Consider the following 12,925-nt stretch of genomic DNA (forward strand, 5'->3'; position numbering starts at 1 on the left):
TTTGTCTCTCCAGAGTGGGACTCCAAGCAGCGGGTTGTATTTGTCTCTCCAGAGTGGGACTATAAGTAGAGGATTGTATTTGTCTCTCAGAGGGACTCCAAGCAGCGGATTGTATTTGTCTCTCCAGAGTGGGACTATAAGTAGAGGATTGTATTTGTCTCTCCAGAGTGGGACACCAAGCAGCGGGTTGTATTTGTCTCTCCAGAGTGGGACTATAAGTAGAGGATTGTATTTGTCTCTCCAGAGTGGGACTATAAGTAGAGGATTGTATTTGTCTCTCCAGAGTGGGACTATAAGTAGAGGATTGTATTTGTCTCTCCAGAGTGGGACTCCAAGCAGCGGGGGTAAAAGTGCACACGTGGAATCTCGCTCGCTGCAGACTGACAACGTGTTCAACCAATCAATGTCAGTACAAGTGACGTCATTTTACAACGCTCAGCCAATGGAAAACAGTTGAGGATGTTTCCCAAAAAAGCAAAAAAACAAGTCATTTCCAAGCATCAGAAAGTGGTTGTGAATGTAGCTAGTTGGAAGATGGGACGACTGGTATAATAATAACCTACTCACCTCTTTGGAAGATACTGTATGTGGGATATTTTTCTTTTTGGAAGATGGTTAAACTGTGTACATTGGATTTGAATAAAATGTGAATGTTTCGACAAACGGAACCGTTTTAGGAACTTTGGCGAACGGATATTTTTGTGTGGAAAGAATCTAACTACGGTAAGACAAGTTCAGAGACTTAACTTACTTAAACTAACATTTAAGAAACAGCTGGCTACAGGCTATATTATATTAGTTCATCGACAGTTATCCTTTTACTTTATTATCAGTACATCTTTGGTGTATAGTAGCTCATATCCTGCTTCAGGTCTTATTCGGGATAAACGGTTTATATGGACCGTTGATATCCTGCTAACGAGTATTCCTGTATCCATGAATAAACTGAATATTCCTCATTTAAATTCATACGGAATATATTCAGTACTAACTGAAATATGGACACTGGCTGTAGGTCTATAACCTGTCAAATGTAGCGTAATATAATATTAACTCCTGCAAAAGTATGGATTTCTTGCAGTAAAATTATAGAACAAATGTTATTTTGTCTCGGGAACAGGAGTGGAGAAATATTTATTTCTTTCAGCTTCTGTTGAGAAAATGCGCTGTAATGTGTTGTCTTTGACACAGTCTGACACAGTTATACAAGCCAACAGTATTTCTACCACATCACATATGTACCCAGACCAACTGTCTTATCAGAATGGTGTTTCATCATTTTCTCAGCTTTTCTTTTCCTTAAAACCAGTCTAACTGACGACATTTAGAACAGGACCAATCTTTCCAGTGTTTTGGACTTAATGCGTTTTCTCCCCGGTCCCTCAACGAAACAGACAACTTTACCGGTGTTAAAGACATTATTCTGCTGAGCACTACACTTTATTTAGTCTCATAGGGCAACAATTTATGACAGAAGAGAAGCTGCATGTATCTAACTATATAGTTGACAAACGAATGGTCTACCAAATGTCGAAAATACCAAATGTCCGAAATTATACACAGAAACTTGTCTAAATTAGGAGTGAAAGTAGCCAGTAGGCTATACGGTCCAGTATGGACTATCATCAAAATTAATGATTATGGAATTATTATGGTGTATTGAAATGCGTAGGTAGCCTACTTTTTGAAGTGATTTGCTGGACAATCAGATGAAAACTTCTGTGAAACTGAGCCTGCGCAGACGGTATGGGGTTTGTTGCCATGCCACAGTAACCTGTCTCGGATCCCCATTTCCCAGGTATCTCATCAGGGGTTCTCATAACCGGAATACAAGCCTTTTCGGGTTATTGTAAACGGGATATGTGTAAACTCAAAAACAGAATATAACAATATCCCAATACTATTGTAAATGGGATATTGTTGCTCAGGGTAAACGTGGCCAATGATAGCAGAGGTTTACCCTGAAGAGTAAAATGATATGCTTTAAGAGAGAACAGGTTTACCCTGAAGAGTAAAATGATATGCTTTAAGAGAGAACAGGTTTACCCTGAAGAGTAAAATGATATGCTTTAAGAGAGAACAGGTTTACCCTGAAGAGTAAAATTATATTGTTTTTGAAAGCAGGGGTTTACCCTGAAGAGGGGATTCCATGGGGAATAAGGAAGGGTCGATAATGTATGCTTAAGATAATGGGTTAGACCCATGTGAAATTCCAATGCCTGAGTCAAAGAATGGTATTTAAGTTACACCCACAACACGTGTATGTGACCAATACAATTTTATTTGATTTTGATTTGAGGTTACTACTACACAATATGAATGGTATTTACAGTGCATTCTGAAAGTATTCAGACCCCTTCACTTTTTCCACATTTTGTTACGCTACAGCCTTATTCTAAAAATCCTTATCAATCTACACACAATACCCAATAATGACAAAGCGAAAACAGAAATACCTTATTTACATAAGTATTCAGACCCTTTGCTATGAGACTCGAAGTTGAGCTCAGGTGCATCCTGTTTCCATTGATCATCCTTGAGATGTTTCTACAATTTGATTAGAGTCCACCTGTGGTAAAACAAATTGATTGGACATGATTTGGAAAGGCACACACCTGTCTGTATAAGGTCCCACAGTTGACAAATCAAATCAAATGTATTTATATAGCCCTTCGTACATCAGCTGATATCTCAAAGTGCTGTACAGAAACCCAGCCTAAAAATGCAAACTGCAAGCAATGCATGTGAAAGAAGCACGGTGGCTAGGAAAAACTCCCTAGGAAAAACTCCCTAGAAAGGCCAAAACCTAGGAAGAAACCTAGAGAGGAACCAGGCTATGAGGGGTGGCCAGTCCTCTTCTGGCTGTGCCGGGTGGATATTATAACAGAACATGGTCAAGATGTTAAAATGTTCATAAATGACCAGCATGGTCAAATAATAATAATCATAGTAGTTGTCGAGGGTGCAACAAGCACGTCCAGTGAACAGGTCAGGGTTCCATAGCCGCAGGCAGAACAGTTGAAACTGGAGCAGCAGCACGGCCAGGTGGACTGGGGACAGCAAGGAGTCATCATGCCAGGTAGTCCTGAGGCATGGTCCTAGGGCTCAGGTCCTCCGAGAGAAAGAAAGAAAGAGAGAGAGACAATTAGAGAGAGCATATTTAAATTCACACAGGACACCGGATAAGACAAGAGAAATACTCCAGATGTAACAGACTGACCCTAGCCCCCCGACACATAAACTACTGCAGCATAAATACTGGAGGCTGAGACAGGAGGGATCAGAAGACACTGTGGCCCCATCCGATGATAACCCCGGACAGGGCCAAACAGGCAGGATATAACCCCGCCCACTTTGCCAAAGCACAGCCCCCACACCACTAGAGGGATGTCTCCAACCACCAACTTACTGTCCTAAGACAAGGCCGAGTACAGTGCATGTCAGAGCAAAATCCAAGCCATGAGGTCGAAGGAATTGTCCGTAGAGCTCCGAGACAGGATTGTATCGAGGCACAGATCTGGGAAGGGTACAACAACATTTCTGCAGCATTGAAGTTTCCCAAGAACACAGTGGCCTCCATCATTCTTAAAACCTCTTGGGGCTAGGTGGGACGCTAGCGTGCCACCCGTGGTGCACTCCATCAACAGCAGGTGCATTTCAAGAGCGGCAAATTTGAATCCAAATAAATGTCAAAATTCAAATTTTTCAAAAATACAACTATGTTACACCATTTGAAAGATAAACATCTCCTTAATCTAACCACGTTTTACGATTTCAAAAAGGTTTTACGGCGAAAGCATAAATTTAGAGTATGTTAGGACAGTACATTTACAAGAGTTGTGTGTAATGTTTTGTCAAGTCAAAGACAGGGTCACCAAAACCATAAAACCAGCTAAAATGATGCACTAACCTTTTACAATCTCCATCAGATGACACTCCTAGGACATTATGTTAGACAATGCATGCATTTTTAGTTCTATCAAGTTCATATTTATATCCAAAAACAGCGTTTTACTATGGCATTGATGTTGAGGAAATCGTTTCCCTCCAATAACCGGCAGTCAAGTCAGCGTCAGAAATTAAATAATTAAAATGAGAAAACATTGGTAAAATATTATATTGTCATTTAAAGAATTATAGATTTACATCTCTTGAACGCAATCAACTTGCCAGATTTAAAAATAACCTTACTGGGAAATCACACTTTGCAATAATCTGAGCACTGCGCCCAGAAAAATATGCGTTGCGATACAGACTAGACGTCATGTTGGGGAGATCTAAAATCGAAAATACTATGTAAATAATCCATTACCTTTGATTCTCTTCATCAGATGTCACTTCCAGGTATCACAGGTCCATAACGAATGTAGTTTTGTTCAAAAAAGCTCATCATTTATGTCCAAAAATCTCCGTCTCGTTAGCACATGATGTAAGCCAGCCGGACTTCTCGTCATGAACGAGGGGAAAAAATATATTTCCGTTCGTTCAAACATGTCAAACGTTGTATAGCATAAATCATTAGGGCCTTTTTAACCAGAACATGAATAATATTCAAGGTGGACGAATGCATACTCTTTTATAACGTATTGGAACGAGGGTACCCAACATGAACTAGCGCGCCAGGTGTCTAATGGGACATCACCGTTCCATGGCTCTTGTTCGGTCATATCTCCCTCCAGAAGACTCAAAACACTTTGTAAAGGCTGGTGACATCTAGTGGAAGCAATAGGAAGTGCCAAAATATTCCTAAACCCCTGTGTTTTTCAATGGGATAGGTTTAAAGTCAATACAACACATCAGGTATCCACTTCCTGTCAGAAAATGTCTCAGGGTTTTGCCTGCCAAATGAGTTCTGTTATACTCACAGACACCATTCAAACAGTTTTGGAAACTTTAGAGTGTTTTCTATCCATATATAATAAGTATATGCATATTCTAGTTACTGGGTAGGATTAGTAACCAGATTAAATCGGGTACATTTTTTTTATCCAGACGTGCAAATGCTGCCCCCTAGACCCAACAGGTTAACTTCTATGGGCTAGTGTCCCACCCTAGTCAACTGCCAGTGGAATCGCGTGGCGCGAAATACAAATACCTCAAAAATGCTATAACTTCAATTTCTCAAACATGACTATTTTACACCATTTTAAAGACAAGACTCTCGTTAATCTAACCACATTGTCCGATTTCAAAAAGGCTTTATATCGAAAGCAAAACATTAGATTATGTCAGGAGAGTACCCTGCCAAAAATAATCACACAGCCATTTTCAAAGCAAGCATATATGTCACAAAAACCAAAACCACAGCTAAATGCAGCACTAACCTTTGATGATCTTCATCAGATGACACTCTTAGGACATTATGTTATACAATACATGCATGTTTTGTTCAATCAAGTTCATATTTATATCAAAAACAAGCTTTTTACATTAGCATGTGATGTTCAGAACTAGCATACCCACCGAAAACTTCCGGTGAATTTACTAAATTACTCATGATAAACGTTCACAAAATACATAACAATTATTTTAAGAATTATAGATACAGAACTCCTTTATGCAATCGCGGTGTCAGATTTTAAAATAGCTTTTCGGCGAAAGCACATTTTGCAATATTCTGAGTACATAGCTCAGCCATCACGGCTAGCTATTTTGACACCCACCAAGTTTGGGACTCACTAAACTCAGAATTACTATTAGAAAAATTTGATTATCTTTGCTGTTTTTCATCAGAATGGACTCCCAGGACTTCTACTTCAACAACAAATGTTGTTTTGGTTCCAAATAATCCATAGTTATATTCAAATAGCTCCGTTTTGTTCGTGCGTTCAGGTCACTATCCGAAGGGTGCCGCGCGAGCGCATTTCGTGACAAAAAAATTCAAAATATTCCATTACCGTACTTAGAAGCATGTCAAACGCTGTTTAAAATCAATTTTTATGCTATTTTTCTCGTAAATTAGCGATAATATTCCAACCGGGCAACGTTTTATTCATTCAAAGGCTGAAAGAAAAAAATGGAGAATTCTCATGAACGCGCATCTCAGTGTCACTGTCCCCAGGCTGACCACTCACAAACAGAGCTGTTGTACTTTGCCCAGAGACAGCAGACACCCCATTCCACTTTCTGGCGGCTTTAGAGAGCCAATGGAAGCCTTAGAAAGTGTCACGTTACAGCACAGATGCTGTATTTTCGATAGAGATGCAACAGAAGGACAACAAATTGTCAGACAGGGAACTTCCTGTATGGAATCTTCTCAGATTTTGGCCTGCCATATGAGTTCTGTTATACTCACAGACACCATTCAAACAGTTTTAGAAACGTTAGAGTGTTTTCTATCCAAATCTACTAATTATATGCATATTCTATAGTAGTAACCAGATTAAATCGGGTACGTTTTTTATCCGGCCGTGCAAATACTGCCCCCTAGCCCCAACAGGTTAATGGAAGAGGTTTGGAACCACCAAGACTCTTCCTAGAGCTGGCTGCCTGGCCAAACTGAGCAATAGAGGGAGAAGGGCCTTGGTCAGGGAGGTGACCAAGAACCCGATGATCACTTTGACAGAGCTCCAAGGTTCCTCTCTGGAGATGGGAGAAACTTCTAGGATGACAACTTTCTAGAAGGACAACCATCTCTGCAGCACTGCACCAATCAGGCCTTATGTTAGAGTGGCCAGACGGAAGCCACTCCTCAGTAAAAGGCACATGACAGCCCGCTTGGAGTTTGCCAAAAGCCACCTAAAGGACTCTCAGAACATGACAAGCAAGATTCTCTGGTCTGATGAAGCCAAGATTGAACTCTTTGGCCTGAATGCCAAGCTTCACATCTGGAGGAAACCTGGCACCATCCCTACGAGGAAGCATGGTGGTGGCAGCATCATGCTGTGGGGATGCTTTTTCAGCGGCAGGGACTGGGAGACAAGTCAGGATTGAGGGAAAGATGAACAGAGCAAAGTACAGAGAGATCCTTGATGAAAACCTGCTCCAGAGAGCTCAGGACCTCAGACTGGGGTGAAGGTTCACCTTCCAACAGGACAACGACCCTAAGCACACAGCCAAGACAACGCAGGAGTGGCTTCGGGACAAGTCTCTGAATGTCCTTGAGTGGCCCAGCCAGAGCCCGGACTTGAACCCAATCGAAAAGGGTCTGAAAACTTCTGTAAATGTGATATTTCAATCTTTTATTTTGTTTAAATGTGCGAACATGGAAAATGTGGAAAAGGTCATTGGGTCTGAATACTTTACGAATGCACTGTATGTTACTACCACACAATATGAATGGTATTTAGGTTACTACCACACAATATGAATGGTATTTAGGTTATTACCACACAATATGAATGGAATTTAGGTTACTACCACACAATATGTATGGAATTTAGGTTATTACCACACAATATGAATGGTATTTAGGTTATTACCACACAATATGAATGGTATTTAGTAGAGGTCGACCTATTAATCGGAATGGCTGATTAATTAGGGCCGATTTCAAGTTTTCATAACAATCGGTAATCGGCATTTTTGGACACCGATTATTGCCGATTACATTGCACTCCACGAGGAGACTGCGTGGCAGGCTGACTACCTGTTATGCGAGTGCAGCAAGGAGCCAAGGTAAGGTGCTAGCTAGCATTAAACTTATCTTATAAAAAACAATCAATCTTAACATAATCACTAGTTAACAACACATGGTTGATGATATTACTAGTTTATCTAGCTTGTCCTGCGTTGCATATAATCGATGCGGTGCCTGTTAATTTCTCATTGAATCACAGCCTACTTCGCCAAACGGGTGATTTAACGAGCGCATTCACGAAAAAAGCACTGTCGTTGCACCAATGTACCGAACCTGTCAGAGATTTCTTCGTCGTCAGACGATATAGCGAAATCATCGTCGGAAAAAGAGGACCAATATGCAGCAGAGTTGAGATAGTTCATTTTGAACATTTCATAAACTCAAAAATGAACATACAAAATAACAAAACGAACTCACGATTACTTGACAGTCCTGTTAGGCTCACACACGCTAAACAAGAAACAATCTCCCACAAATACACAGACAAACACACCCAACTAATATAGGACTTCCAATCAAAGGCAACACCACACAGCTGCCTTCAATTGGAAGTCCACCCCAATTAACCAAACATAGACATACAACCAGCTAGATCAACATAGAAATACGTAAACAAGGAACAGTGCCCAAAAACCCCGGAATACTTAAATCAAATGCCCTTTTAGAAAAAACACCACCCCGAACCGCATAAACCAAATATCCTCTGCCACGTCCTGACCAAACTACAATAACAATTAACCCTTATACTGGCCAGGACGTGACATAACCATAAACATCAACACCTTTCTTAAAATCAATACACAAGTATATATTTTTAAACCTGCATATTTAGTTAATATTGCCTGCTAACATTAATTTATTTTAACTAGGGAAATGGTGTCACTTCTCTTGCGTTCATTGCACGCAGAGTCAGGGTATATGCAACAGTTTGGGCCGCCTGGCTTGTTGCGAACTAATTTGCCAGAATATTACATAATTATGACATAACATTGAAGGTTGTGCAATGTGACAGCAATATTTAGACTTATGGATGCCACCCGTTAGATAAAATATGGAACGGTTCCGTATTTCACTGAAAGAATAAACGTTTTGTTTTCAAAATGATAGTTTCCGGATTTGACCATATTTTTTTAAATTGTATTTTAATTTTTTCACCTTTATTTAACCAGGTAGACTAGTTGAGAACAAGTTCTCATTTACAACTGTTAATTTTTTTATTTATTGTTTTATTTCACCTTTATTTAACCAGGTAGGCAAGTTGAGAACAAGTTCTCATTTACAAATGCGACCTGGCCAAGATAAAGCAAAGCAGTTCGACAACATACAACAACACAGAGATACACATGGAGTAAAACAAACATACAGTCAATAATACAGTAGAAAAATAAGTCTATATACAATGTGAGCAAATGAGGTGAGATAAGGGAGGTAAAGGCAAAAAAAGGCCATGGTGGCAAAGTAAATACAATATAGCAAGTAAAACACTGGAATGGTAGATTTGTAGTAGAGGAAAGTGCAAAGTAGAACTAAATAATGGGGTGCAAAGGAGCAAAATAAATAAAATAAATAAATACAGTAGGGGAAGCGGTAGTTGTTTGGGCTAAATTATAGATGGGCTATGTACAGGTGCAGTGATCTGTGACCTGGCCAAGATAAAGCAAAGCAGTGCGACAGAAACAACAACACAGAGTTACACATGGAATAAACAAACATACAGTCAATAACACAATAGAAAAAAAAGAAAGTCTATACACAGTGTGTGCAAATGGCATGAGGAGGTATGGCAATAAATAGGCCGTAGTAGCAAAGTAATTACAATTTAGCAGATTAACACTGGAGTGATAGATGAGCAGATGATGAGCAGATGATGGTGTGTAAGTAGTGATGCTGGTGTGCAAATGAGCAGAAAGTAAATTAAAACAATATGGGGATGAGGTAGGTAGATTGGGTGGGCTATTTACAGATGGACTATGTACAGCTGCAGCGATCGGTTAGCTACTCAGATAGCTGATGTTTAAAGTTAGTGAGGGAAATGTAAGTCTCCAGCTTCAGCGATTTTTGCAGTTCTTTCCAGTCACTGGCAGCAGAGAACTGGACGGAGAGACGGCCAAAGGAGGTGTTGGCTTTGGGGATGAACAGTGAAATATACCTGCTGGAGCGCGTGCTACGAGTGGGTGCTGCTATGGTGACCAGTGAGCTGAGATAAGGCGGGGCTTTACCTAGCAGAGACTTGTAGATGACCTGGAGCCAGTGGGTTTGGTGACGAATATGTAGTGGGGGCCAGCCGACTAGAGCATACAGGTCGCAGTGGTGGGTAGTATATGGGGCTTTGGTGACAAAACGGATGGCACTGTGATAGGCTACATCCAGTTTGCTGAGTAGAGTATTGGAAGCTATTTTGTAAATGACATCGCCGAAGTCGAGGATCGGTAGGATAGTCAGTTTTACGAGGGTGTGTTTGGCAGCATGAGTGAAGGAGGCTTTGTTTGGAAATAGAAAGCCGATTCTAGATTTGATTTTGGATTGGAGATGTTTGATATGAGTCTGGAAGGAGAGTTTACAGTCTAACCAGACACCTAGGTATTTGTAGTTGTCCACATATTCTAGGTCAGAACCGTCCAGAGTAGTGATGCTAGGCGTGCGGGCGGGTGCGGGCAGCGATCGGTTGAAAAGCATGCATTTGGTTTTGCTAGCGACCTAAGGCTCGTATTTCTGTGTGTTATTATATTATAATTAAGTCTATGATTTGATAGCGCAGTCTGACTGAGCGGTGGTAGGCAGCAGCACGCTCGTAAGCATTCATTCAAACAGCACTTTCCTGCGTTTGCCAGCAGCTCTTCGCTGTGCTTCAAGCATTGCGCTGTTTATGACTTCAAGCCTATCAACTCCCGAGATTAGGCTGGCAATACTAAAGTGCCTATTAGAACATCCAATAGTCAAAGGTATATGAAATACAAATGGTATAGAGAGAAATAGTCCTATAATAACTACAACCTAAAACTTCTTACCTGGGAATATTGAAGACTCATGTTAAAAGGAACCACCAGCTTTCATATGTTCTCATATTCTGAGCAAGGCACTTAAACGTTAGCTTTCTTACATGGCACATATTGCACTTTTACTTTCTTCTCCAACACTTTATTTTTGCATTATTTAAACCAAATTGAACATGTTTCATTATTTATTTGAGACTAAATTGATTTTATTTATGAATTATATTAAGTTAAAATAAAAGTGTTCATTGTTCATTCAGTTTTGTTGTAATTGTCATTATCACAAATATATATATAAAGAAATCGGCCGATTAATCGGCATCGGGGGTTTTGGCCCTCCAATAATCGGTATCGGCATTGAAAAATCATAATCGGTCGACCTCTAGTGTTTAGGTTACTACCACACAATATGAATGGTATTTAGGTTATTACCACACAATATGAATGGTATTTAGGTTACTACCACACAATATGAATGGTATTTAGGTTACTACCACACAATATGAATGGTATTTAGGTTATTACCACACAATATGAATGGTATTTAGGTTATTACCACACAATATGAATGGTATTTAGGTTATTACCACACAATATGAATGGTATTTAGGTTATTACCACACAATATGAATGGTATTTAGGTTATTACCACACAATATGAATGGTATTTAGGTTATTACCACACAATATGAATGGTATTTAGGTTACTACCACACAATATGAATGGTATTTAGGTTATTACCACACAATATGAATGGTATTTAGGTTATTACCACACAATATGAATGGTATTTAGGTTATTACCACATAATATGAACGGTATTTAGGTTATTACCACACAATATGAATGGTATTTAGGTTATTACCACACAATATGAATGGTATTTAGGTTACTACCACACAATATGAATGGTATTTAGGTTACTACCACACAATATGAATGGTATTTAGGTTATTACCACACAATATGAATGGTATTTAGGTTATTACCACACAATATGAATGGTATTTAGGTTACTACCACATAATATGAATGGTATTTAGGTTATTACCACACAATATGAATGGTATTTAGGTTACTACCACATAATATGAATGGTATTTAGGTTACTACCACATAATATGAATGGTATTTAGGTTATTACCACATATGAATGGTATTTAGGTTATTACCACACAATATGAATGGTATTTAGGTTATTACCACACAATATGAACGGTATTTAGGTTATTACCACACAATATGAATGGTATTTAGGTTATTACCACACAATATGAATGGTATTTAGGTTATTACCACATAATATGAATGGTATTTAGGTTATTACCACACAATATGAATGGTATTTAGGTTACTACCACACAATATGAATGGTATTTAGGTTATTACCACACAATATGAATGGTATTTAGGTTATTACCACACAATATGAACGGTATTTAGGTTATTACCACACAATATGAATGGTATTTAGGTTATTACCACACAATATGAATGGTATTTAGGTTATTACCACACAATATGAATGGTATTTAGGTTATTACCACATAATATGAATGGTATTTAGGTTATTACCACACAATATGAATGGTATTTAGGTTACTACCACACAATATGAATGGTATTTAGGTTATTACCACATATGAATGGTATTTAGGTTATTACCACACAATATGAATGGTATTTAGGTTACTACCACACAATATGAATGGTATTTAGGTTATTACCACATAATATGAATGGTATTTAGGTTATTACCACACAATATGAATGGTATTTAGGTTATTACCACATAATATGAATGGTATTTAGGTTATTACCACACAATATGAATGGTATTTAGGTTATTACCACACAATATGAATGGTATTTAGGTTATTACCACATAATATGAATGGTATTTAGGTTATTACCACATAATATAGTGGATCAACCTTGATATCCTGCAGTCTGGCAGACAGGCTGGGTAACTTTATGGTCACGTTGCTCTGTATGACTCCTGCTTTAAACAGACTCAGACTCTGGTACAGGCTCTATTGATGGGGATCTCGCTGTCTCTAACCTATTGGTCAATCAACCAATCAGTCATTATATAAATCATAGGTGATGTTATATCCGACTAGTTCAGGATTCTGGTATGTTCCTGAGGTTTATTTAATCTAACACGGTTTACTAGTTCATTATCCTCATGATATACTGTAGGTATAGACACACCCTTGTCAGAATGAGCATCCTGTTGTTGTTGTTGTTGTGTGGGTGTGACACAAACAACAAATACCTTGTCAACCAATCACAGGCACTCCTCTAAAGTGGTGTGGAGGAGTGATTTGGGCTCATCATCACCATGGAGAC

At 39.0% G+C, this 12,925-nt stretch overlaps 1 protein-coding gene across 1 annotated transcript in view; it reads left to right on the top strand.

The window, feature by feature from the left end:
• The first annotated feature begins 468 nt into the window (after positions 1 to 468).
• Positions 469 to 12,925, top strand: part of tmem45a (transmembrane protein 45a) — a 58,643-nt gene continuing 46,186 nt past the window's right edge. Inside the window, exon 1 of the mRNA XM_045697529.2 lies at positions 469 to 723. The gene's annotated coding sequence lies outside the window, so the exon portion shown is untranslated. The remainder of the gene's footprint in view (positions 724 to 12,925) is intronic.

The sequence above is a fragment of the Salmo salar genome, chromosome 16 (assembly GCF_965601325.2).
Source record: "Salmo salar chromosome 16, fSalSal1, whole genome shotgun sequence".
Classification (NCBI taxonomy): domain Eukaryota; kingdom Metazoa; phylum Chordata; class Actinopteri; order Salmoniformes; family Salmonidae; genus Salmo; species Salmo salar.